The sequence below is a fragment of the Alligator mississippiensis genome, chromosome 2 (genome assembly GCF_030867095.1).
Source record: "Alligator mississippiensis isolate rAllMis1 chromosome 2, rAllMis1, whole genome shotgun sequence".
Classification (NCBI taxonomy): domain Eukaryota; kingdom Metazoa; phylum Chordata; order Crocodylia; family Alligatoridae; genus Alligator; species Alligator mississippiensis.
The window spans coordinates 4,240,473-4,265,582 of NC_081825.1; the positions used below are offsets into that span (position 1 = coordinate 4,240,473).

Here is a 25,110-nt window from a genome sequence, read left to right on the forward strand (position 1 = left end):
TGGCCTGTGTTATAGGGAGGCCTCTGTAAAGAGCAGAACCGTATCTCCTGGCCTTAAGCTTTTAGGAAACTATGAGGATACTCCAGGCCCTGGAGTAGACCCAGAACAGGATCCTGATCCTAGTTGTAGGCTTTAGTATATCTCTATGAATTGAGCCTTCTTCCTGCATCAAAATTACATGCCAATAGCAATGCTTCTACACTGTCGGCAACTGCCCATTCCACCAACCCAAGACACAGAATGAGGACAGTAGATAGCACAAGCTGTGTCTGGTTAATGCGGCGAGGGCTAGAGACCCAGAGAGAGGCACAGGGTCAATCTGAAGCCACCAGCTTCACTAAAAATCCTTTTATGCTGACAATGTAGGCAATCGCCTACAAAAGCTGTTGCCTTCTGAACCAGGTAGTCTCTAAGGGCGCCTGTACACACCACGGGTGCAGCCCTGTCCTGCCATCTGGATAAAGACAAGCTGTGTCTTTTGAACACCAGGGATCCTTCACTGGAAACAGAAGTAAGTTGCTTTGCATGATGCTAATTTAGAGGCAGATTCCACTCCCTTTACAAGGGCCAGCATTTAGCTCTGTCGGTGATCCATGGAAAGGGATAAGCAGAGGATGGACAAGTATCCTGAGGGTGATGGCAGGCTCCATGTATGCAAGGGCAGCAGAGCCTTTAACTTTCCCTTCTCCTTGCTTTCAGACCCGATGACATGCCTGTTCATAGATAAACCCCTCGCATAACTGTGAGGTTGAACCCCTCCATGGACTAAGCTGGAAGATGTGTGCGTTGCTTCACTAGTGATACATTGCTGCACCAGTGGGGTTAGACCCAATGTCCTCTAAGGTCCTATGACACCCCTGCCCTTCAGTTGCAGGGTTCAGAAGCATTAACTGATGAGGGCACTGCATGTACATGCCAAGAAGAGCTAGATATGGCTTGACTTGGTCCTGAGCTCCCAGCTCCACTCTTACTGGTTTTAGAGACCAGCATCCTACTAGGTTACTTCCACCTCTGAATCCAAGTGTTGGTCTTTGCTACAGCTGACTGGGCCTTGGAAGCATCTCTGGGAATGGGGCCCCATGCACTCTTTCTACCACCTCCCCTCCATAACTGATGGCTGCTCATAACCCACAGACCAGGGCAAGAGTTCTCTCTCTTGGCTGAGTCTTTCTTTCTGCTGCTGAGTTAGGAAGAATCTATGCCATGCTTCACCCTCACATGCTCCCACATCCTCAGGCTGTATCTTTCTGAGCTCTGTGCAACTTCTTTTTCCCTTGCCTTGTCAAAGTTATTGCAGCAAATGTATGGCCATCATTTATGGCTATTGCTTTGTTGCTCTGTCAGGCCATTCAGAACTTCCCAGCAGCACTGAAGTAAGCATGCATCCCCCTGCACCCAAGAAACACTATGATAAAGGGGAATCTCTTTGAGAAATACAGGGTATAGGGCTAATGAAGCAAAAATGAACTGTCCCTGCCTCAAAGAGTTTCCTAACAAGCCATGGCACAAGGGTAGAAGTGCTAAGAGCTAGTGAGTTCAAGGTATAGCAAGGAAAATGGGGTTGCTCACAGATGTTTAGGGCTGGAAGAGACCTAATGGGAACCAACTGTCCAGCACCCCTACTCTGGGCAGTCTCCTTTTGAAGATCTCCAGGGTAGGTGCCTCTACCACCACCCCAGGGAGTCTATTCCAGAGTCTGGTCACACAAACCTTATATCCAGTCTGAAACCCTCTTCTAGGAGTTTATGGCTGTAACATTAAAGTTGACCCAGATGGGATTTGAACCCACAATCCCCAGCTCCGGAGGCTGATGCCTTATCCATTAGGCCACTGGGCCCATAATAAATGAGGGACAGCTAGATGTGAACCAGGGAACCTCTTGATCTGCAATCAAATGCTCTATCACTGAGCTATGCCCCCTTTCATGGATATAAACTTACTTTTGCAGCCTGCATGGAAGAAGAGAATTGACTGGAAGTGCTGTGGGGTGTCAGAGATAGGGCATCCAGACTTTCTAAGTCACTCGTGTGCAAAGGGCTGCGTGGACAGAGGCAGAAGTGAGAGAGGCATGGAGAGGTGGCCTCACATCCTAGGTATCTGCTGGGGAGCAAAGCGGGCAATGTGACAGGAAGCAAGGCCTGAGGCACAAGCTCTGGCAAAGTGGGTAAGAGGCAGAAGTGGACCACAGGGCAAGGGAGGGACTCAGGGTGTGCTGAACCCAGTGCATGCGGTGTCGGGAGCGGAGTCACTGCTGGATGACCTGAAGGGAGGGCAATGTGGTCTTATTGACAGAAGAGGACCATCGTGGTAGCATCAGAGACCTAGGTGGTCACGGGCAAAGTAACAGCCAGGTTTGGTGGTGGTCCAGGGGGTGGTGGGACAGAGGCTGTGAGTATCAGGTGATGAAGAGGATAGTGGCAGCTCTGGTTCAACTAGATAAGCTCGACTTGGTAGAAGGCCTTTGACGAGTGCCAGTCACAAGCCTGCGGTGCTGGAGGAAGGAGGGTCTGTGCCTGCCACTGGACTGTGGTTACTCAGCAGAGCCGGTGCCTGATAGCTTGTCTTCAGCTCAGTCATTAGGGTGCTTAGCTGGGGCTTCAGGGGCCAAGTACTTACTCTAATGATTATTAATTATTCGCACAAAGTAGTGCAGCCCTGACAGGAAAGATCCCTCCCCCGCCCCATATTTCTAGATGGTGAAGGCAAACTTCTGGGTCACCATAGCCCAGGACTTAAATCCTGGCTACGTTTGACTCAGGATAGGGGCTAAAACCTGCACCTCCCCCATCCTGGAGAAGTGTCCAAGCCACCTGGCCAGTGACAGGAGTGGTCTGGCTCTTGTGTCTCAGGGGTGGAGCACAGATGCTGAACTCCCAGCTCAGCCTCCTGAGCTGGACCATGTGCCTCCCTAGGCAGAGACAGCTTAGCTGGAGAGGCACTTGAGTCCTCTCACTTACCTCTGCACTTCCCTCCCCACTGACTTAGGTGGCTGCTGGCTTGGCTGGTTTCAGACAATCCCTTCTCAAGACGTCTATCTTTCCCCATGCTGTCGTCACCAGGGGTTTCTAACTCAGGGAAAGATGAGGCAGAGCACCTAGGAGAAGGGTCTTGTAGCTGTCAGCTTTGCCGTCACCCATCACCTCTGAACTGGGTGCCTGTAGGTACATACACACATAGTAACTTTGTGACAGTTAAGTTGACTTAACTAATTTAACTGAACTTAATTGTCAGAGCGTACGCACGTATGTGGAGCAGAGTCAACTGAAATGCAGCACAAGATAATACACCTTGGAGGTGTATTATCTTGAGTCACATTCATTAAGCTCACAACATGGCTGCCGCTGTGCCAAGGAGCTGCACATGAGTACACTCCAACAAGGCTTTACTTAAGTATGTGTGTTCGTTCCAACATGGCTTAACTTAAGGCAGCTTAGTTAAGTCGACTAAGTTAAGTCACCTTATTTCAAGTCCACTTAGTACATGTGTACGCACATATAGAATGACATGTATCAGCAGCTACTTATTAATACCCAGATTCCCCTTTGCCCTGCTGCTCTGATCCTCTCCACTGCCTGATCAACCAGAGCTGAAAGTTTCCTCAAACCCAGGGTGCTTATGAGCCAGCAGTTGAAAGGACAACTCATAGTTATTATTCTATGTTTGGTAATCGCATGCTCACCCCTGTCTAGTTTTGGCCTCCAGGTGCCCAGTTAACCTCTCCAGTCATAAAACCTCTCTAAGTGACTGGAGGCAGAAGTCCATAAACTATCTGGGTTTTCTTCCCACCCTGTGAAGGCTCTGGCTGTGAATCTAAGCATCATAGTGCAGATGTCCCGCCTTTCCCCACTGCCCGAGGCTTCTCCTCGGAGATACGCTTCATATAATTCAAGCCGCAGCGATCTTGCCCAGCAGATTTATGCTGGCTTGCAAACAAAAGGATTATTTACGCTGCTGCTAAGTCGCAACAAATGAAAAGGGGCTGGAGGTGGCAGCCGGAGCTACCAGCTCAGAGACTAATTGCCATTAGCCCCCAATTTCATCGCTCAAGTATTCGGTTGCAGGAAAGTTATCTTTCCCGGGGGCTCTCGCACTTAGGCAGTGAAAAATATCGGTGAGAAATCCAATCAGTCATCTGCTGCTGGGGCCGTAAAACAATCCAGCCAGCTCCAGGCACGCCGCAGAAAGGCCCCCATTCTCTTCTTTCCCATCATTATTCTTGTCCTTTTTCTTTAATTTGTGGGTGGGTTTAACATTCGCAGCAGCCTCAGCTGGAGACAGGCGTGATGCATGAAAGCACTGTGCAGCCTTTCCTGTCTTGCCCTGCTGCTGCACCTGGTCTAGAGATGCTCTGCCTGCCCTGCTTTCCCATTTCGGTTGGCTGATGCACTTCAATACCGAGCTCCAGCCTCTGGGATAAACCCCTGCAGCTTGTCTCTCAGTTTTGCCAATGCACTTCATTCCTGGCCTGTTCTCAGCTCCTGCTATTGCAATTCCTGGGCTCCCTATACACTTCTCTGCCAATACATCTGTTCACTATGGCTGGCTGCATACCTGACTCCCTCTCGGCTCCAACCGTGCCCTTCAGTCCTGACCTACAAGCTTTTGCTATTTCAAACCCAGGCCCCACTACTCACCAGTGCTCTTGTACTGCTCCGTTCTACTGCTGCTCTCTTGGACCCTGTCATTATTGCCATTTATTTGCACTGCAAGATTCCCCAGGAATCTCAGTAATAGGAAGGGACCTTCAATGCTGGAGGCTGCAAGTGAGAGAGGAAAAACTGTGGAAAAAACCCTGGTCAGACCCAGATCATTCTCCTCTCCAGACTCTGCTCTCCGCTGCTGTGTGACACAGGCCACTGGGCAAGATGGACCTATGGGTCTGACCCAGTCAATAGCAGTTCTAAGGGGCGCGTCTACACATGTGCATTTACTGTGACGTAACCAAAATTACTGTGCAGTACAGGTGTGCATCTACACATGCATGCCCATACTGCACAGTAAATCGGGTGACTTACGCCAACTTGAGATCAAATTTGATACCTGCATCATGCAAATTTACACCCAATTACTTACTGCACAGTAAGGCATGTGTCGACACGTTACTGCGCAGTAATATTGTGTGTGTGGACTGCCTTGGGATTAACTTTAATCCCAAATCAGTCCACACACACACCATGAATGTGCTTTAATGCCTGCACGTGTAGATGTTGGTTGTTCCCACTTACTGCACAGTGAATTTAAGCCAGAGTAAATGCACATGTATACATGCCTAAGGTGTTCTATGGTGTCACAGATAGCCCTTGCTACAGACAGCAGAGTATCTGCATATCAGACAGGACACTGCAGATGGACAAGAAGTGAGTTGGGAAAGATGAGGTGAGCTTAATGGGCATGGAGTTTAGTAAAAGTCACATCTTGGCACTGGGCTGCAAAGCCAGTCTGGCCAGGAAAGAGTCAGCAGTTCCCTGCGGGCATGCAGGACAAGAGAGACTGCTGGGGAACTGAAAGGAGAGGCCTGGTGCAGGGTTTATTAAAGAGAAGAAATAAGAAGATGCACAGCTTTGTGAGGCCAATGAGGGGTTTTCTACTGGTGTTTGGAACAGGCTGATAGAAAGAAGGGAGCTTTGCAATGACAGCTTTAGTAGAGAAGACAAGCCAACCCTCCCCCTTAGCTGTCATGGAAGAAGCATTCCTGGCAACTTGCAACCTGAGCAGACGTGCAAGGGAAGATCAAAAGGCACTAAACTCCTTGCTGCCCAGGAGGTGACCTTTGCTGCACTGCCCAAGACATGAGTCAGGACTTGCTCAACATCTTGTTGGAGATTTGCTGGGAAAAACCTTCCAGTGAAGATGGGCTTTGCTCATGGAAACCTGGTTGCCTCACTTTGCTTAGGGTTTTAGCTGGGGAAAACCTCTTCAGGGCTGGCTAAGGATACACCAAGGGGATTTCCAAGGAGAGAGTTACTTTTGGTTTCATTATGAACCCAGCACTTGGGAGTGTTGAGCCCATGTGAAGTGAAAGGTAAGGGAAAGAACGGCCTCTCCGTGTCCCAGCAGGGTTGCGACAACAATGGATAATTCAGTTAAGAAGGGAAAAAAAATTGGAAAGATTAAATGTTAGGGTTTTGGCTGCCAAAAAAAAAAATAATAATAATTTTTTTTGGATCAGCTTGATGCGAATCAAAAAAGGAGGTTTTGTTCTATTTTCATATCATTTAACTCTACTTTAATTCTCTCAACAAGGGCAAGTGCGCAGTCCTGCACTTGGGACGGAATAATTGCTTGCACAAATACAGAACGGGGAGCGACTGTCTAGGCTCGGGCACTGCAGAGAATGACCTGGGGGTCACGGTAGACCATAAAGTGAATAGAGCCAACAGTGTGCTCCTGTTGCAAAGACCAGCTAAAGGCATGCTGGGGTGTATCAACACGAGTGTCGCTTGCAAATCAAGGGCAGTGATTCTTTCCCTCTATTCAGCACTGATAAGGCCTCACCTGGAGTCCTGCGTCCAGTGTTCAAGAAGGATGTGGACAGACTGGAGAGGGCCCAGCGCAGAACGACAAAAATGAGTAGGGGCCTGGGAGCCATGACTGATGAGGAAAGGCTGAAAAAATTAGGGTTGTTTAGTCTGGAGAAGAAAAGACTGAAGGGAGATTAGATAAGAGTCTTCAAATACCTGAAGGACCATTACAGAGAGGATGGAGGTGTAGCTGGAGGGGACAGGACTAGGAGCAATGGCCTCAAGCTGCAGCAGAGGAAAACTCGGGCTGTAGATTGGGAGGAACTTTCTGACTCGGAGGCTGGTCAAGCATGGGATCAGGCTACCTAAAGAAATTGTGGAGTCTCCATCCTTGGAAATTTTCAACAGCAGGTTGGACAGACCCTTGGCTGCGATGGTTTAGTGAGGGCTGGTCCTGCTTTGAGCAGAAGGCTGGACTAGATGTGACCTCCTGAGGTCCCTTCCAGTGCTACTTTCATATGATCCAATTTTTTTGGTCAGTTTTCACACCAAAAATATAAGAAAATAAAAAGGACCATTCTGAAATTAAAAGGAAGTGAAAGTAAAATGAAATGAAACATAAAATTAAACACCCCTCCCCCCACACACACTTTAAAAATATCAACTGCTTCAGCATTTCTGGCATGAGTTGTTTCATGTTGAGGACGTCAAAATAAAGTGCTTTAGCATATTCACAACACTTTTCACCCACCTTTTCTTCTTGTAAAACCCTTTGCCACATCCGAACCGCACCTACAGACAGCTTTGGTCCCAGTGACTCTCCAGGTTTTGGCAGCTGCACCCAAACAATTATCGCCCGCAGAGCGACTCGGTGAGTTTTGCTTTTGGTAGTTGGTTTCATCGAACTCTTGGCAATCAAAGACCAACTGGGCTGGGGCTTCACCTCTACTTATTACATGCCGAGTCCCACAGTCCTTCTGCAATGAAACATCCCTGCCTCGGCTCTGAGTTTGCAGGGAAATGCCAGTCAGAGGATAGCGCATGCTGTGACATAATTTCATAACGAATAGAGGGGCCTCGATCCTCAGTCCAGTGTGTGCATTACATAGCCCTCTTCTATGTGAGTCACAGAGATTGATAAATGCATATTATCCCTAATGAGGCAGGCTTGCTTCTAGAGACTTGTGCCTTTTTTTGGTCCAGAGGGTCTAATCTTGGTGCCTCAACCATGACAGCAGATGTCACAAATGGATGGGAGTATCTGCTGAGATGAAGAAGAGAAGTTCATAGGATCATAGGAAAGTAGGGCTGCAAGCAGGGCTCAAGAGGCCATCTAGCCCAGCCCCTGCTCAAGGCAGGATCATCCCTGACTAAACCATCCCAACCAGGTTTGACCAACCTGCTCTTGACAATTTCCAGGGCTGGAGATCCCACAGTTTCTCTACATGCCCGTCCCAATGCTTGACCACCCTCGTCGATAGAAAGGTCTTCCTCCTCTCCAATTTACATGTCCTTTGTTGCAGTTCTTGTGACCAAAAGCACTAAACTGGGACTTGGGGAGATCTGGTTCGATTTCTGGCTCTCTCAGAGGCCATATGTGTGGTTTTGGACCAGTCAATAGATGTCTGTTTTTTGCAAAAAACATTTTTTTTAAATTAATAACATTTTCTCACACCCTTTGTTTTTTCTGGACTGGAAATTGGTTAGCACAGACGCTGTCTCTTGCTACGTGTACTTACAACACTTCATCCCATGGAGCTCACAGTTAGGGCCCCTAAATGCTGCTGTGCTATGCATAATATAACTAATGAGATCTACTGGGGGACTTTCTCCACCTAGGGTTCAGCTCTATATGGTGAGGACGCACTCCATAGCATGCGTTTCACCACCTCCAAACACTTCTTTGAATGAGTCAAATTTTGAAAGCCTGAATTGCCTCTGGGTCTGAGGCATGCTATAGGGTGGGATACACTGATGCTGGGAGGAAGTCCTACGGGTGTTCCTGCAGGATTTGGCTGGCTCTTGGAGAGGTGAAAGGTAGCAAATGAGTGCCTTGGGGGAAAACAAGAGGATCAAAATGGAGACAGAGTCCCAGATGCAAAATTGGGATTGTGGGTGAGATTTTTGGATGCCACAAACTTTGGAGACTCTCAGTCTGGGGCGTTTGGCTTGGCCCTCTCTAGAGAGAAGCAGTCAAGTATAATATTTGACCGAGAGAACGGGCCCCAAAGAAGTTTAAGGGTGTTTGATGTGGCGTTTTGAGGTTATGACTCATCCCCGAGCTGGGGAGATTCTTTACCACCGTTTCTGAGGGCATTATCTTCTCGAGGTGCCAGCCCCAGAGGCTTTCTGGGGAGAGAGATGAAAGCGATGCAAGCCGGCTCCACGGGAATTTAAAAAAGCGAGCTAGGTTACGTCCGGGTGCGAGGCACTTTGAGTTGAATCAAGAGAGGCCGTTCCAGGTTTGCGGAGCTGGGCTCGGAGAGCAGGCAGCGCGGCTTCCAGGGGGAATTTTGTCCGTGGTGGGCGTCTGGCACTGGTTTTGCCAAACAACCAAATGTATGTAAATAGAAAACCTTTCAGCTGGAAAGCTCAGGCCTGTTCCATCTGAGGAAATCTGGACTGTCAAATAAATCCCGGGAACAATGATCAGACCAGAAGCCTTTTTTTTTTAAAAAAAAACAACCCATATATACGTATTTATATGTAAAAACAAGAGAGATGAACAGATTTGGATTGTAACTGGCACTTGTTTAAGGCAACTTTACAACCAGCACGGGAACAGAGACTCCATTGTAATCCCCTATACGCACGGGCCCAGTAGCCAAAACCAACAAACAGGCTTGTCATGAAATGAATGTGTAAAGGAAGCAATCAAAATTGGAGAGAGAGAAAGAGAGAGAGAGAGAGAGAGAGAGAACTTTTTGTTCGGGAAACAGCAAAAAAAAGAAGAGAGAGAAAGAGAGAAAGTGAACATTTTTTGGCTTGGGCGAAGTGTCTCTGAGCAGGAAGAGACACTCCAGGCCACAGATATTTGCTGCGTGTTTGACAAAGCAAAACCCCTGCAGGGTAATTAGAAGCATAACGCTCCAGCCAGGGTGGCCGTCGGGGAGCTCGGTGCCATGGCTATAATACACTGGCTTTCTTCTCTCCGGGTGATGCTCTCACGGCTCACATCCCAAGGACCTGAACAAGGGACCTTCAAGGCACCGTCGCGGATGGAGCTCACCTCAGGACTTGCCTGGTGGTACCCGGGGACTGGTACAACTCAATACGACAGTTTTGCTCCGCCAGTGCAACTCACCCCTTCTTTTTGCCCTCTGCTGTGGGTCAGCATCTGGTGTTGGCTGATTTGGGGCTGACCTGAAGGCAGCAAGACCCTTCCCCATTTTTGCTCACCTCCATCACCCCCCGCCAGTGTCACGGGTGCTTTCACATCTTCTCTGGATCCTGAGCGCCTCCTAATTCTGCAGTAGCCTTTTGGAGACACAATACCCAATTGAGGCCACCTCCACTCCACATATCATCCAGACTCATATCACCCTTCTGCCCCTTTTCTTAGGAATTCTAGCATCTGCTTCCTTTTGGGGGGGAGGAGGGTTATCATTTCTATACATTCAACAAAAAAAATCCCTGATCAATATGCTTTCAGGAGCCCATCTACATGTGTGCTTTAATGCCTATTTTATTGTGCATTAAAGCATCACATTAAAAAAAACCATGTGATTATGCTAATGAGTAGTAAAATAGGCTACAGCTCATTAAACGTCACTTAAAAGCCATGCACATTCATTACTGCACATTAAGGCACATTTTTTAGTGCCTCATGTTGGAGGTACTAAATTTAATGTGCATTAGAAAAAGCGCCTTAATGCATGTGTAGACACGTCAGAATGGATACAGTTCATCGGGGATATGAGCAACCAGAAGATGAACTGGCAGAGTTGGTTTGGAAGCCAGCGAGAAGCGTGAGGCATTGTAATTATTCCTTCTAATGTGCATTACTCTGCATATGTCAGCACTGACTTTCACCTCTCACAGCCGCTCCCAAACTCTGGTTGGCAGTTTGAGGCCACAGTCTACGGCTGGGCCATGGACCAAACTTGTCCCCACATGGAGCTGGGCTGTTCTCAGTGGGGGCAGATGACAGAACAAGGAGCAATCAGCTCGAGCTGCAGCAAGGGATGTTGAGGTTGGATATTAGGAAGAACTTTCTCACTAGGATGGTAGTAAAACACTGGAACAAGTACCTAGAGAGGTGGTGGGATCTCCATCCTTGGAAGTGTTGAAGACCTGGCTAGACAAAGCCTTGTCTGGGATGATGTAGCCTTGGCTGGTCTTGCTTGGAGCAGGGGTTGGACTAGATGTGACCTCCTGAGGTCCTTTCACCCCTCCTTGTCTATGAGTCTATGCGTAATAAGATGATACATGAAAGTATCTGAAAAATTCTGAGGGTTAATAGTGGTTCATTCCTGTAAAAGAGCTTAAAACCCGCAGTTTGTTGTGCCAACATTTGGTGATAGGGGTGGAAAAGGTCCAGACCTTCTCAGAGTTGTCCATGAGGAGTCTCTGCTCTCCCACATCAAAGTGGGGTCCTACTCATTTTTGGAGATCCAGCCCTAGGACTGTCTCTTGGTTCTAGGGAAACTGGGTCTATGAACAGACCGTGTAGACCTTTCTCAGCAGTCCTAATATCATAGTCCTAATATTGCAGATCATCGTGCTCCATTAGTGTTCATCAGTCTTTGTAAGATGCCAGCCATCTTCTGTGACGATGTCTGGGCGAGGCCCGTAGACACGATAAGGCAATGAGATGAGATTGAACAAAATTGGTAAAAAATGTCCAAATCTTGATTGTACAATTCCATTCTTCATTGAAATTTCAATAACTGGTCAGCTTTTCTAGCGGTGCTTATTTTTAAAAATCAAGATGGCTTTCTGATTAAATATAAAATGTATTTTCCTCACATTTTCAGTGTGGGTTGGGGTTGGGTTTTTTTGGGAGGGGGAGGCGGGGGATGAACATTTTTTTAAAAAACAGCAAACATTTTGAATAAATTCCCCTTGGATTTGACACAGACTATGTTGGTGATGTTCCAAATTTTCAGGGGAAATGCCAAACCTTTCTGGTGGACCCAAGATACTTTGAGGTTTGTCCAAAGGAGAAGACACATTGAGGAAAATGGCATGAAAACATTTATCCTGATTCTTTAGAAATTAAATACTCCAGACCCCTTTCATTCCCGTGTTCCTAGTCAGCCAGAATGCCGTGGCACAAGAGGGGCATGCAGCGTTTCCACCCCATCCGATATTTGGGTACTCATCTGACTTTAATAGGGTCTCCTGAGTCTTCCTGCCATTTCTAAAGACATTTGAAAGAAACCGGATAAATGTTTTCACGCCATTTTCCTCAACGTGTCTTCTCTTTTGGACAAACCTCAAAGTATCTTGGATCCACCAGAAAGGTTTGGCATTTCCCCTGAAAATGCTAGGGGGTCCCAACAGAGCTTGGCAAGCCAATGGGATAACGTTGTGCCTGATGCACTGCACCAAGCCCACAGGGTCCTGGCTGGAGGGTCTTGCCCTTTTGTTCAGGGTCAGACCGATGCCACATTTGGGGTCAGGAAGGAATTTTATCCCATGGTCAAACTGGTACAGACTATGAGGATTTTTGCCTCCCTTTGTCCTGGGAGGTATAGTCCTCTTTGTAGGATCTCCTGAGCGTGTATTAACTACCTTTTATAGAAACAAGGCATTGTCTGCCGTGGTCCCTCTGCTTTACCTGTGGCGGGTTTGGGAGCGATGCCTTGTGTTATGTCAAGGTTGACGGTAGTGCTACAAAGAGTTTCCAGCCTTTTCTTGGAAAAACTCCAGGCAAGCAGAATTTCCCAGGGTAGCTTGTTCCAATGCTGGACTGTTCTTAAAATAAGGATTTTTTTTTTCCTTAAGAATTGATTGCAATCTGCTAGTCTAAATCCATTGCCACATTTCCTGCCCTCTGCCCCCAAAATGGAACAATATTCCTTTATTTCCTTTCAACAGACTTTTAAATATTTGAAAGATGCTGTCATGTTCTCCCTGCATCTCCTTGTCTCCAAACTAAACATGCCTTCAACCTGTCCTCGTACTGCTTGCTTTCCAACGCCTTGGCCATCCTCATGACTCACATCTGGACCTTCTCTCATCTCTCCACATCCTTCATACAGTGCGATGGCCAAAATTGGGCTGCAGTACTGAGCAGGGCATTGGAACTGGTAGAAAAGTCATTGACTGAGTCATTCCAAAATGGACTTGTCTGGAAATGGTCAACTCCTTTAGATAGGGACCATTTGGTACCAATACTGTGGGGCCCAGATTTGATTGAGTCCCCTGATATGACCCGTGCTGCATTAGCTAAGGGGAGAAAGTAGTGGTCCAAGATAGTTTGGTACAGTCAGCACCTCAGTAGGTATGGCCCTCGTTAAAACAGTAGGATAAGAACAACCAGTCTGCAGAAGAGACGACTGAGGTGAGATTTGGCCATGGTCTTCAAGTACCTGAAGGGTGGTTATAGAGAAGATGGTGATGTCGTGTCAGGGACAGGACAAGGAGTCACAGTCTTAAACTGCAGCAGGAAAATGTCAGGTTGGATATTCAGCTGCCTTGAGCAGGGGGTCGGACTAGACGTGACCTCTGGAGGGCCCTGACAGACCAACTGATCTATTCTTGTAATCAATCAATTGTTCTATCCATCGATCGATTATCAATCAATCTATTATTCTAATCAATCAATGATTCTGATCAATTTAATCAATCAGTCTATTATTCTAATCCATTAACTCCTGCATGCAAAGATGGCTTTGGGTGCAGAGGGAGACATGTTCCTCCTTACTGTGATGCCAGGCCTTGCATGGGCCTTGACATATGGAGGATGTTTTTAGGGTATTCAGGGAACATTTGCACAGCTTTATTTCTTCCCGTGGAACAGATGAACTGTTCCCGTACAGTCCTTTCCTCACCCTCCGGAGCAGCCATGGTAAGAAGGATGCATGGTTTTGTACTTCACGTGTGCTAGATGCCAGAAGACCTGAGATCAATTCCTGGCTTTGCTGTAACTATATGAACTTGGAGTCCTGTTGCATCTTTATGGTCCAGGGAATGTATGAAGCAAAGGGGGTGATATCTTTTACTGGACCAGCTGTACAGTTGGGGAAGACGTTTGACAAGTTTGGAGTACAAAGAAGCCTTCTTCAGGCTGGAACAGAAGCAGACCCAGGCTAAGCAAAGTGGCAGAGAAAAACAACACAAAAATGGTTTTTGCTTTCTAGTTGCATTGCATATTTGGAGCTGTGTGTGTTAGCCTGAGGGCTGCACATGGCAAGGCCCCTGGAGATGGCGTCCTGTTGCTTCTGCAAGGTGTAGAAATAGGTATCACTGTGTAGTCTGGCTTCTTTTTTTCTTCTTGTTGTAGATTTTCCACAGCAAACAGCACATTTTGATATCCTCCAGGGGAGAGCTGTCATGATTTATCCCCAGTCAATGGGTCTGGCCCAGGGATTTCAATGGAGCTCTTCTGGTTCCCAATTCAGGATATAGTGGCTAAGTGGAGAAGGTGTCTTGCTTGTACTTTCCCGGTGTAGATGTACAAGGCGTGCTGTAGGGTAAACAAATCCCTATTTATTTGAGCTGGGGAATCAAAGGTGACCAGAAGTGAGACTTCAGCTATAGCTCCCCTTTTTTGCACCGTTGGCTACAGAAACCCAGGTTGACCCAGTGGGCTGCTTGTTGGCTCATGTGAACCTTTGCCCCTATGGCTTGCAAACTGGTTAGGATATAGACTGCCTCTTTCTTTGTCTCTGTAATGGGCCCTGATCTCTCCTGGTGTTTTACAAATAAATAATCAGAGCTTATGCAGGAGCAGGGGGCAGGACTCCTGACTCTCAGGTGCATTGTATGCTGAAATCCACCCTCCCCGCACCAGCCCTTAAACGGGAATTTCCAGCTGAGTTCCTATAAGCAGCACGGGGAAATCTCAAGCCTTGTTCATTGTCAGTGTTTAAGCTTCTGGATGTGCAGGGCCGAGTGGAATTACTGGCTCTATTCAAGCATGAAGACCAAGGATTGGCTCCAAGACTCCTTGATGCAATAGGTTTCACTGGTTTTGTTTTTTGCTTGTCCCATCCGCATGCACAGAGCCAAGTCCGCCCTTCCCCTGGACGTACTCCTGGCAAGATTTATGAAGCCAGAGCCACCTGCAAAAAATGGCTCAGTTTAGTTCCTCATTCATCTTTGTATCTCTCCATCATCCAAGTGAATTTGCTCCCACCAGGGTTCCAGCTCATGAAGTCAAAGTCATGAGAGGTTCATCGATCTCCTCCAGATTAGGGTCTGGCCCATTGATTTCAGTGGAGCTCTGCTGGTTCCCAGGAGAGGGGGAACTGGCCATTGCTCTCCTTCGAGAAGTCAGACCAAAATGCACCTCTGGTGTCAGGCCTGTTACAAGAGTCCTAGTTGGGGACTGGTTTGAACACAACGGTATGGAGTGAGACCCATTTCTCTACTGCAAGCTGCTCCACCCACAGGGATAATAGCCTCCTGCTGCTGCTTCCATTGCTAGCTAATTAAGTTACTGCACCAGCTGAAATGATACAGTGCTGGTGCTGAGCATCCCACATTAAAATACACCCCAGGCAGCAGAATGTTATGGCGAGAGTCATGGTCCATTTCTCTGAGCAATGCATTTGCCCTCTGCCCCCACTACAGTCTCTATTGTACATATATGGTGAAGTTTCTTGGCTTCTGATACAGTGCTATGGTTGCCATTAGCTGTTCTGCAGTTTGCTGCAACTAGCAGGACAAGTAAAATGGATCGTGGGTCTAGTTTAGTCCACACCACACCACACCACACTGGACCCTGTATCTGTAAGGCCCTGAGTCTCAACCTTTTCAGACTTGAGGCACCCCTCGATAGACCCAAGGATCCCCTCGATAGACTTGAGGCACGCCTTGATAGACCCAAGGACCCCCTCAATAGACTTGAGGGACCCCTTGATAGACCCAAGGACCCCCTGGATAGACTTGAGGCACCCCTTGATAGACCCAAGGACCCCCTCGATAGACTTGAGGGACCCTTAGGGAAATACCAGCTCTTCATTTTCACTTGGTTTTTGACTATAGAAAAATACTAGAGCACTTCTTCTGTAGCAGAGAGCTCAGAAAGACCAAAGCGGCGCAGAATGCTGTTTCCACTATGGGTTCCTATTGGAAATCTCTGGATTTATCTTGAATCTCATGTTTATAAACTTAAGAGTGCTAACATTGTGAAGCACCCTTGAAAGGGTTTCAAGGCACCCCAGTTTGAGAATCACTCACCTAAGGGACTGCCTATTCCCTTATGCCCCATTGTGATCCCGAAGGTCAGCCAAGAACAACCTCCCACCAGTTCCACCAGTACATCAGGTCCACGTGGCGAAAATGCATGGGAGGTCATTCTCAACTGTTGCTCCTCATCTCTGAAAATCCCTCCCTATGGAGGCCTACCAGTACCAGATCCTGGACATTTCTGGAAGCATTGTAAGACCGTCCAATTTGGGCAGGCATTTAACAACCAAAATGAAACCAAGGTATTTTTTAGTGAGTCACTGTTTTATGTTGATGGTCTCTTTCCCCTATTAGGCTGATTTGTTCTCTTGCCACTCCTTTTTTTCTCATGTCATTCTGTTTTATCAGTTATTCTGTTCCCTTACTGTAAGCCACCCTGTGCCTTTATCGGGAAGGGTGTAATATAAGTCAAATTAATAAATGAAGCAGAATGTGGAGAGATGCCAGAGGAGAGCAACAGCAGTGGGCAGATGTCTAGAAAATATGAACCATGAGGAAAGAGTGAAAGAATTGGGTTTCTTTGGCCTAGGGAAGGGAGGGAGACATGATGCCACTCCTCAAGTATTGAAAAGGAGTGGCATCTATTTTGTTTACCTGTTGACCTATTTTGTTCAAGTTAATCTCATTGGTTTATCGTGTCTATGGGCCTCATCCAGACATCGTCATGGAAGATAGCTCTTGAACTGTGGCAGGGCACTGTTGGTGCCTGCCACTTTAAGGGGTGAGCCAAGCAGCCACCAGGTACTTGATTGCAGTGGCCATTTTAGATCTCTGGCCACGTATATAAACAGAGCAATTCACTGCTGGCAGGCTAGGCAGAAACATTGCCTGGCTGCAAGGCTGTATGCAGCATCCTGCAGGTAAGGGCAGGAGCTTAAGGGGCTGGTTTGGAGGTTCCTGGTCTTGGGCATGACCTAAAACTGCACCTTGCCAGGAGTGGGTGGCCTGATGGGGTTCCCAGGGTACAGGAGTCCCCAGGAAATACCAGGCCAGTTACCACCCTGGTGAAAGGTGGGTCGGGACACCTTAACCCTTGCCCCCACAACAGTGTGGGTACAAGGAGGGTCAGGTATGGCTACAGCCACCTGAGTCCAAGGAGGGTGTAAGACTCAGATGGGGCCAGGCACGGCTATGGCCAGCTGAGCCCCCACTGGGAAGGGAAGCCCTTTGGCCCCAGTGAGGGGGTGGAGATAAGGAGCCCCAGTGAGGGGGTGGGTGTAGAACCCCAGTGAGGGGGAAACCCAAGGGCTGGGATCCCAGTACATGTGAATTTGAATGTATAGAGTTGCCCGATGAGGGATGTGGGGTGGAATTAGCCCAGGGTTCGGCACAAGGCTGGACCATGCAGAGTAGGGGAACTCATGGGAACTGAAGGGGCTGCATGGTGCAGCCAGTATGAGAGTAGCGAAGCCTAATGGCCCAGCGGGGCCACTCAAGGAGGAGTAGGGTGGTGAAGTATGGCCCGGTAATGGGCAGTATGCCAGAGGCCCCGGTGAGAGGGGCAGAGTGGAAGGGGGCTCCTGTGAGAGGGGAGCTGGTATGAATGTGCGTGTGCATGGAGCCCAACTTTGGACTCAGTTTGCTCTGGTCTCAGGTCGGTAGTAACATTAACCTGGATGCCATCTTCAAGGCTTGGGCTGCAGTGTAGGGAAGGAATGGAGCTGCAGATAGCGCCCCCTGGCATTGAGGCAAGAATCATCAGCCTCCCACCTAATTAACACCATAATTATATATCATCAAGGTGTGGCAGGCAAGGAGTCAGGTGGTTGGCCCAGAAACAGGTGGGCAGGCCAACGACAGACCGGCCCTGAGACAGCCCTCTGTTACATGAACTCTAATGGAGCATGATGATCTGCAGTATTAGGACGATGAGAGAGTGGTCTACAAGGCCTATGTAGAAAGGCAACTAATAAATGATTCTTCATGTCCACTGGGTATAGGATGGATAGTAATGGGCTTAAACTGCTTGAGAGAAAAGCTAGGTTATATGCTAGGAAAAGATATATAACAACATTAATCTTTACAGAAGCAAGATGTTGGCTGCCATGGTCCCTCTGCTTTCTCTGTGGCAGGCTTGGGTGTCATGCCTTGTGTTGTGTCAGGCTTGACTGCGTAGTTTTGCTAGGAGGTTAGACAATGGATTGGGTGGTTTGGACAGGGCTGATCCAGGGGTTGGAGTAGATATCACCTCCGGAGACCCCTTCCAGCCCTGCTTCTCTATGATGCTATGATGAGGGTGATTAAGTACTGGAAAACTGTATCTGGAGAGGATGTGGATTCACCATCTTTGCAACTTTAGAGTGATGTTGTAGCCAGGATGGTCCAGGAATTATATGAGAAGCAAGGATTTCTTAGGTGATGTCTTTTATTGGGCCAACTGCATAGTTGGGATAGAGTTAGACAAGCTGTCAAATACAAGACATTCATCTTGAGTTCTGAGGAGTAAAAAGAGGCTTTTATAAGGACACTGCTTAGATAGATATCTGCCAGGAATGACTTACATCGAGTTGATCCTGTCTGATGGGACTGGATGAGAGTGGGAGACCCTTGGAGGTCCCTTCTATCCCCAATTTTTTTTATGTTCCTAAGGTTGTGGTCACTAGTGGGTTCCCCCTCACAGGAAACCAAAGAAACAGCAATGGCCCCACCAGGCAACCTGGTGGCACATATTGTAGTCAGTCCAGTTGACCTCCTGGGAAATGTGCAGCATTTTCAGAGGGGCATCCCAGAGGGGCACGGTTGTGGGCATTTGTGCAATCCTGTAACGGAAAATATGGTCATGATGGTGATGTCTGAATGTAGCACTTGGGCCCCCTTGTCCTGGACCATGCTCACAAGTCACAAACGCCCAGCAAAGAGACAGTGCCCATTCAAAGGAGCTTGCAATCTAAGTATTAGACAAGAGACTTAGCTACAAAAATGAAAGCACAAGGAGACAACGAGGTCAGACAATCATCACAACCCTCCTCTTCCTAGTTAAAGAAGGAAGCATCTGAAATTGGAGTCCTCTCAAAGCAGCAAGGAGAATTCACTCGTACATACCTGCACAGAGGCTTGCCAGTCACCACGACTTTAGGGGGATCTCACCTACCCCATTAAAAGCCTGGCTGGTGTGTGGAGTCAAGGACTGGAGAGCTGAAGTCTTGAAGAAGGACATTTAGTAAGAGTGGTGCCTTCATGTTGCCTTTGCTGTGAGACTTAGTGATAAGAGAGAGCTCGCTGAGCAACAACTGCCAACAAAAAAGTCTGCCTAAGTTTGCATTACAAGGGATGAAGTCCATGAATAATATGCTTTTCTCTGCTTGCTGGATCCGAATAAAGCTACTTTGGGTGTTTCTCCCCCTGCCCCCCTTGGAAATGTATGGATGAAAACAACAATTTTTCATTTTTCTCAACATTTCTATTCAACTTTTGAGTCTTTGGTTAAAAAAAAAAGGGGGGTAGGGTGGGGACAGGCTTTTTTTCCATCAGTCAAGAAAACAAAACAATCCAAACTAATTTGGGGTAAAAAGCACCTTGGTTGGTAGTCAGTTGGTTGCTGGTTTTTGAAGAGAATGAACAAAAATACTGAGGACCAGTGTTTCCTACAGAATTTGTCATCTCAATAATAAGTCCATTTCTCACTGGGAGACGTTTCCTCCAGGATGTTTTGTGCCACCCCTCCTGCTGAGGTCCTCTGAAAAACGCAACTAAAGCATCACATGGCATCTTCTGGATGTTGGGCATGTCTGAGGCTGGCCTGTATGCAGCCAAGATAAAGGGATATGAAAGGAAGAAGGCTTCAAGCAAGGGAGAAGCTGTGTGACTCAGTAGGCGCATCTACACTTCGCCCTATGGAGATGTAGTGATACGCTACATCGACCTACAGCGGTGTAGTGATCACTTGTGTCTACACGTGATCATCAGCTATGTCACCGTAGTGGCAGGCTACCTGATTATAGCACACCACTATGGTGATGTAGCTGCAAAATCTAAGCACGTGCCACCCGCATGGCACAGCAACAACCCAGCACAAGACCTGGCATGGGTGCAATGGGACAGGCAGCCCAAATCTACCCTTGCAAGCACACCGGGCTCTCTCATACAGCACACTGCAGGAGAAGAAGTACTAAAACACAGTGCTGTAGCAACATCACCATATGGCAACGTGTAGATGTGCCTAGTGAGATGGTTGTTGGTCTAGTAATGAACCAGCCCTGGGTTCTAGCTTAATCCTCCCTTTCCCAGCCCGACGCACAGAAACTTCTGCACAGCTCTCCATCCTTTGCATCTAGTGAATACCAAAGGCAAGGAGCGGTCTCACAACTTCAAGAGGAGGCTAGAAAATGCCTGGTGCTGGAGGGAGGCCTAGAAAATGCATGGTGCTGGCCTAGGAAGTCTCCTCGCAACTCACCTCTTGGGGCTAAAACAGTGGAGGCAAAGAAAGCTGCTTCCCAAATTTTGAGGCTTGCTCAATGCAACACAGGCAAAAAAATCCCCACTGAAGCCAGAGACAGCACTGAGTTTGTGCCAAGCCCATGTGATGCTCTATGGTAGCAAAGTTGAGCTGAGGAACACCTCATGTATTTGCACCACTGAAACCATGTTGCCTGTGTGTGTGCATGTGTGTGCGTGTTACTGAACCCTACTGGATGAAATCCAGCTTGCACCTAGATAAGTGGCAGTCCAGCCACGACGATGTGACAGATTTACCATGCCAGCTGCGCCCTCCAACACACTTGGCTGCCTCCCAAACCAGAAACAGCCATGCTCGTGCAGCACTGAGGGCAGATTTGTTGAGCAACAGCCCCAGTGAGCCTACACCCCTCTTAATGAGCACCTCCCATGGCACCGTGCAGATGTGGCTATGCCAGGCCTGGCTTGGAGAGCAGCCTGCTGCATGAAAGAGCCTGGTATGCTTGCGAGGATAGACTCGGTGATGACTTTCCTATTGCACCCATGCCAGGTCTCTGCCCCTCTGCACTCCCCCCTTAACGCCCCTTGCTGGAGCCCTACCCCTTTGAGAAACCCAAGGCCACCACATTATGGAGAAGTTCCCATTCCTTGAGACCGAAAGCCGTCAAAGGAGCTGAGGCACAGACAGGGATGGGCATGGAGATGCTGCCTGAAGCCAGGGAGACAAGTTAGCTGCAGTGGCTCCAAACTGCCAGGCTCCCCTCCTCCAGGCCCTCTGCCCACCCAACTTGTGGCTGAAGCTTTGGACTTGGCTTGTGTGTGACATCTCAGGTAATGCTGCAAAGTGCCAGGCTCTCAATGAGTGACCTATGGCCCCTTCACCCACTGGAAGATGTGTTCACACGGGGCCATGTCAGGAGCTGAGGAACGAAGAAATAAAGACAACCCCCGCCCCCCCCCAACAATTCCTGCCTGTCAGCACTGCATTCTTCCCTGGCTGTGTTATAAAAATAGCAGGAGAGGAAGGGAGACATGGCTATGCCTGAAACCAAAATAACGAGGCCCTCCGGCTCCCAGCTGTTTACTCACCCCCGGCCAAAAATAAAGAGCTTTTGCTGCGTTCTTGGCCCACACGCTCACCCCTTCGCCCCCTGGGTGCAATCGCCTGACAGTCATCGGCTCCAAACAGACCTCGCCGCTCCAGCCTCTTCCTGCCACCGCGAGCTTCGCTCTGTATTGCGTGCCAGGAGAGATGGGCAAGCAAAGCTTGGTCTGCCCCTATTGTGGCAGCAAAAAAGCTTGGGAGAAGATGGCATGTGCAGTGTTTGCTTGAGGGATTTTTCCAGTCTGTAACAGGGCGGTTTGCTCCTCTCCATCCCCACCCATCAGGTCCTTCCCAGTCCCTCCATGCTCATCCCCTATCAGGTCTCCCAAGTCCTATTCGCTTGCTTCCCTTATGCCTCCTCCATGCTATTTGCCCTGCAGTAGCACCTGGGATTCACCAGCCCCCTTGTTCCTGGTGCTACATGAGGAGCAAAAGAAGCACCCTTCCCACTACGGGTCCAGAATATCTTTGCATCCCAGTCCAAACTGCTCTCCAAGGAGATGCCCTTCACTCTGCCCACTGGAAGCCAGCTACTGGGACACCAGTAAGGTGTAGCCTGCTGATGGCACCTGCTACCTAAGTGCTCCTCATCAATGGCCTCTGGTGGGGAGTTGGACTAGATGACCTCTGAAGGTCCCGTCTTGCTTTTTATGATTCACTAATTCTATGACTTGGCTTTGAAGTGACCCCCTGAAAGCTGGGACCTTCCCTCCTTCATAGGTTTAGGGTACATTGAGCAAAGCTAGAATTAAATCCTCGCTCTTGCCTGACTCCCAAACTTGTGCCAAACCACGGGGGCTGCTTCCCCAGTCACCTGCCTTTGCAGCCCAATGGAGGGTGTGCCATAGACATAAAACCTCTATCATCTCACAAGCCCTATCCTCCCCATCTGTTCACAATGATACGGTGACTAAGACCTGTTCTTATCATCTGTCTCTCCAGTTTTCTATAACTGGCAGCCCAGCACCACCAGTCCCTGAGATTGTCTTCCCACCCCATCACTGCCCTTGGGCATGCCCTTCTACCTTGTGGGCCTAACTCTGACTCTCATTTGCAAGGAATTAGCACCTAAGTAGACAGCTTAGGTGACACAAGTGGCATTTTAGATCCTACTCTGGCCTGTGCAACCTGCCTTGCCCTTCTGAACATGCTCAGCAGGGATCCACTTCATCCACTTATGGACCACTGCAATGTCCCTTGGCAAGGGGCATAAATTCTCTGCAAGTCCTAAAAGGTCAGGACCAGGAGAACAACAGGTAGCAGCTGCTTGATGGAGGAGGAGAGGAAAGACAATAGTCCCACTTTTTAGGTCCATAGTCTACTGGTCAGAGTACTTGTACAGGGTATGGGAGATTCAGGTAGCAGGCTCCCTTCACCCAGGGGAGTTAGGAGCCTACACTCTTACAGCCAAGTGCCTTAACCACCTGGCCATGGGTAGGGCCTTGCCCAGAGCCCCATCCACACCCCTTGTGAAAGCTGGTCCATGGAGCAACTCAGTGGGGGAGATATGTGCACCTCAGTCAGGTGGTTTGTGCCCAAAAGCTTGCAAAGATGAATTTTTTCCAACTATTTAGTTGGTCTAATAAAAGATATCACATCTACCCAAAGAACTTTGTCTGCCTCAGTCAGGTGGGCACAGCTGGGGAGAGCTCCTACCTGGGATCTGGGCATTTTGCACTGACTAGTCATTGGATACAAGCCCTGACAGCCATGGGAGAGCCTCTGCTGCTGGGCAAGGAGCAGTGGCCAGTACCCAGCTGGGATTTAGGCCTCAGCCTCTGGTTCCCCACGTGCACAACAGAGAGGTGATGTCTTCTCCCCTTTGCACAGTGCTCTGAACTCTGGTGTTGGGAAGCACAGAGGAGGCTGACAAGGAGTCTCTGGACACCCAGCTGTTGGTGGTGAATAAATGGTTCAGCCTAAGTGTTCCCTCCTTCTGTCCTCCTGCATTTCCCAGTAGGACCCACTACTTGCATTCCCCTGTTATCAACCAGGTAAACCCCATCTCATTGCAATGAGCAAGCGGGATGTCGAACCCCATGGATTGCTACCAGGGGCAGCACTTTTGACCACCCCAGCATGCAGAAGACTGCTCACCCTCAGTCAAGCAAGGCTTTGGTACATTTATATGGGGGAAGGAGGCTGTGGCATCAGAGAATAGGCAAAGTTTAAATGGGCCAGTACCAGCAGCTCTTCTGGTGTCCCAGGAGCTTGCCCCATGCTGTGGGGTAACTCAGTTTCCCTGTAGCAGCACCACCTGCCTGCTTTGTGCTGGTAGCATCTTAAAGCCAAGATATCACCTGCCTTGACAGTGGCTGTTGCATTAACAGTGGACCTTGGAATAATATTTTGCCCTGGCTACAGGGTGCATCATAAGGGTGAGCAGTAACTTTTTCAAGCCAGTGCAGAGCTCTGCAAGCCCTCTGCTCTCAGTGCCCAGGGGACACCAGTGAGAAAATAGCTATGCATGGAAAACCAGGGCCTGGGTTCTGGTGTAAAGCCCTGAAAAACCAAATCCACTGCTGCTTGGAAAGGGGACTGCACTGGAGATGGGAAGGCAGAAATGTCACTTCATGCTAGTCTCTTTTCCTACCCTAGTTTCCCTGCTTTAATCTGGGGGTATTCAAGGACTAGCCATGATCCCTGGGCTGTCCTGTGGATGTCTGGTAGCAACCCTGCGTGGGCGACAGTGCTTATGGTCACCTCCTCAGCACTCCTTGAGTCCAAATATTGCACTAATTGCGGGGGAACATGGATGTACCTGATGGCTCGGATCAGGATGAGCATTGTGAGGGGGTGGAGTTGGCAGGGAAGCGGTCCTCAGGGCTTGTGAAGCTCTGGAGGGATCTTTCCCTGCAGGGCTTGGAGATCTCAGCACTTGCTATGCCTTCCCACCCCATCAAAAAGTCTCCTACAACTGAGAAAATCTCAACTGAGGGTCATTAATAGAGCATAGCTCCTTCCTGCAAGTTTCTTGTTTGCAAGCCAGGGCTCAGACCACGCTCACAAGTCGCTGCATCCCATCAGAACCACGAACCACGCCGGGTAATCTAGTCTTTCAGGCTGCGGCGAAGCTAAACCAGGCCACAAAGAGTGTGCGTATGGTGGGGGCGACCCTCTTGGCTGTGAATCTGCGGGAAAGTTTCTGGGAATTTTTGTTTATTTGAGCTCTTGTTCCTTGGCCCTGGGTTCCTGCAAGCCGAAAATTTCCGTGCTTCCCAGAATCTTGTCCCAACAGGACTGGACTAGCTGTAAGCCCGAGCTCACTGAATTGGGGAATGGGTTTCTACTAGGTGGCACCTTGCACTGACCCCATGACCCCGGAGGTCCTGTGTTCCTACCTGGGCAGTGGGATGTGGGAGGAAGAGCCGAGCTTCCAGATGCTCAGCTGGACCGAAGTGCCCTCCATCCTTTAAGCGCCTCCATTTTGCCTTGCTCTCCTGAAAAGCTTGGCTTCTCCAAGAATGGTTATTATTTATTCGCATGACCTTGGAGACCATTCTGCTGAACAAACATGGGACAAAAAGATGGTCACAGTTCTTGATGCCACCTAAAATAGGGATGTGACGCAAGCGGTTTTTGTGTTGCCTCCTATCAGACTAACAGTACAGGGTAGGGGTGTTGTTCCTGGGGTCTTTTGCCTCTTCTCTACTTCAGTACCTTTATTCTGCCACCTTATATTTCCCCAGCACGATCTAGAAGATGCAGCATTTCCCCTCCCTTCCTAGCCTGGGCATATTCTAAAACAGCTGTTGCATTTTGATCCCCAAATCCCTGCACTTCAGTGGT

General features: G+C 48.6%; 1 non-coding gene across 1 annotated transcript; it reads right to left on the reverse strand.

Moving 5' to 3' along the window:
• Positions 1-1,764: 1,764 nt before the first annotated feature.
• TRNAR-CCG (transfer RNA arginine (anticodon CCG)) lies at positions 1,765-1,837 on the reverse strand. The gene has a single exon. It is a non-coding gene; the product is annotated as a tRNA-Arg (tRNA).
• Positions 1,838-25,110: the final 23,273 nt, after the last annotated feature.